Genomic DNA, 2,833 nt, shown 5'->3' on the forward strand with positions numbered 1-2,833 from the left:
GCAATGTCAGCGTTTATTTCGAGAGAAATAGAAAATAAAAACAAATGTGTAATGCTGAGCGTCTGTTAGGTTTCCGGTGAGACCGTAGTTGGAATATGGTGAACGGTTTTCGTCCCTTATCTAAACCGGATGTGCCGGCAAAGGTCAGAGTCCAGAGGGTGGTCACGTGATTGATGCCAGGAAGAGAAGAGTTATATATGAGGAATATTTTAGCACCCTGGCCCTTGGTCGCTGGAATGTGGAAGAATGAGACCGGGATCTCATTGAAATCAATCGAATATTATGGATTTGTGGTACTTATTGCCACGGAAAGCCGTGAAGGGCAAGTAATTGGGTACATTTAAAATGGAGGTTGAAGAGGTGGACAGGTAGTAAGGGAGTCAACTGTGTCGAGGAGAAGGCAGGGGAATGGAGTTGAGAGGAGTGATATGTATGACCATAAGACCATAAGACATAGGAGCAGAATTAGGCCATCCGGCCCATCGAGTCTGCTCCGCCGTTCAATCGTGGCTGACCCTTTCTTATTCACTCCTCATGAACTCCAGATCCCAGCCCTCTCCCCGTATCCTTTAATGTCATTACCAGTTAAACACCTATCAATCTCTGCCTTAAATACACCCAACGACCTGGCCTGCATAACTGGATGTGGCAATAAATTTCAGAAATTCACAAGCCTTTGGCTAAGAGATTTCTCGCCATCTCGGTTTTGAAAGGGCGCCCCTCTATCCTGACGCTGTGCCCTTTTGGCCTAGACTCTCCCACCATGGGAATCCCCCTTTCCACATCTACTCTGTCTAGTCCTTCCAATATTCGAATAGTTTCAATGAGATCCCCCTCTCATCCTTCGAAATTCCGGCGAGTACAGTCCCAGAGCCATCAATCATCCTTGTGAACGTCCTCTGGACTCTCCCCAATGTTAGTGCATATTTTATCAGATGAGGGACCCAAAACTGTTGACAATACTCAAAGTGAGGCCTCAGCCGTGATGGAATGGCGGAGATCGGTGAGCCGAATGGCCTAACTCTGTTCCTATATCTTGTGGTATCACGGCCAAATTTGGTGAGAAATTAATGATGAATATTGCTTTTCATGATTCGCATAACAACCCGTCTGGCGTCCCTGTGACTAAATCTGGATGTTTTAAAGTGACAGTTTTAAATGTGGTTCCCCTCTCCCCCCCCCGCCCCCCCGCGATAAATATCGGGACGACGAGTATGGGATTCGAACCCACGCGTGCAGAGCACAATGGATTAGCAGTCCAACGCCTTATCCTCTCGGCCACCTCGTCTGCTCTTCTCGCTCATGTGTTCCGAACTTCTGAATTATTCACAGCATTGAAAACTTCTGCTTAATTTCTGTTCAGATTCTCTGCCGATTGCTTTGCTCGCCGTGCTTACCAGGAATTCATGGAGATGGATAAGGACAGTTTAGAGAGATTTGTGCCAACCACAGGAAACATTGAAATAGGCATTTTATGGACTCTGGACGCTATGGACCTGCTGTGGCATAAGTATCCATTCCGTGCTCTGTAACTCAGAGAAACTGTGAATGTTTTGAGTTGTAAAATGAGACAAATTTATGTTGAATTAAATAAAATTTCAATAGCGTTGCTATCATTTTGCTCGATTTCAAGTAAACAGATGCTATAGGAATTTGCCATCTGGTTCGACAATGATGATTTTCCGTGTATTGGCAAATCCAATAACCCGATGGCTACCACATTCGGTCGCGCTGAAGGCAACGTCCGCATCTGCGCAGCCGCAGATCCGAACACCCTAATGCTGAACCGACACAAGCACATGGCTGCCCTGTTCTGGAATACAATACCAACGGCTGAAATAACTAAAAAGAAATCGGGTTCACTGTCAATAATGTATTGAATCTGGTGGACCATTGTCACTGATTCCAATCCAGAATATAACGCCGCTGCAAAAGACAGTGACTTGTGCCTTGGACAATTCCTTTCTGTGTGACAGAAATGGAATATTGAACAGCCCAAAACAGGAATGCATGGAGAGATATTGACACAACAATGGTCGAATGCTCACCTGGGATGAAATCACTGCAGGCGAGTACTTTTAGTTCGGTCAAGAAATCATTTTACAGGTGGAAACTCCTTGCAGCAGTCAGCATGTTCCCCTTGGCCTTGCTCACAGAATACGGCCGTGTGGCCTAATGGATAAGGCGTCTGACTTCGGTGCTTGACTGGTGGAAGTCATCAGAAGATTGCAGGTTCGAGTCCTGCCACGGTCGTTTTGCCAAACTGGCGGATTCGGTTCCATTCTGTCGCTAACTCCCTGCAGCATGGTTATCTCAATTCCTTGTGGGAATTAATCGGAATACTCCACCCTCGGGGAAAACGTAATGCTTCGTGTTCGTTGTACGCAACATATAATATTATGTGTCTAGTCTGTGCTGTATTTCTGCAGACACTTGCATAAACTATTCGCTGGAGCTTCTCAGACCTTCAGGAGGAGCTGCTGCTGGGAAGGTGAAGTTTATTTCACATTCAGCTCCGTCTCCGAGCCAACCTCATCGGCGAGGATTCACCATTCACCACCCAGCACTGACGGTGCATTCTCCTGTGTCCAACACTCCTCCTCTTCTTGGACACAGCACGCTGGTTCTCTGCTTGCTCTGGGATATCTTCATCACTAATTCCCGACTAGACATCAACCGCCTCAACATCAGAAATCCTCACTTCTCCTCGAACCTTACCCCCTCTGAATGCACTGCCCTCCCAAATCTCAACCACCATCCCAAACTTACTTCAATCCCGCAGACTAAGTGCTGCTGTTGTAGAGTGACGGACTGACCTCTACCTTGCTGAGAC

The 2,833-nt window shown here is 46.7% G+C and overlaps 2 non-coding genes across 2 annotated transcripts; one reads left to right on the forward strand and one right to left on the reverse strand.

The window, feature by feature from the left end:
• Nucleotides 1-1,206: 1,206 nt before the first annotated feature.
• trnas-gcu (transfer RNA serine (anticodon GCU)) lies at nt 1,207-1,288 on the reverse strand. The gene has a single exon. It is a non-coding gene; the product is annotated as a tRNA-Ser (tRNA).
• An 873-nt stretch (nt 1,289-2,161) lies between these two features.
• On the forward strand, nt 2,162-2,253 carry trnar-ucg (transfer RNA arginine (anticodon UCG)). Its single transcript is given in 2 exon segments — nt 2,162-2,198; nt 2,218-2,253. It is a non-coding gene; the product is annotated as a tRNA-Arg (tRNA).
• The last annotated feature ends 580 nt before the right edge of the window (nt 2,254-2,833 follow it).

Source organism: Hemitrygon akajei, unplaced genomic scaffold (assembly GCF_048418815.1).
Source record: "Hemitrygon akajei unplaced genomic scaffold, sHemAka1.3 Scf000060, whole genome shotgun sequence".
In the NCBI taxonomy this organism is placed as follows: Eukaryota; Metazoa; Chordata; class Chondrichthyes; order Myliobatiformes; family Dasyatidae; genus Hemitrygon; species Hemitrygon akajei.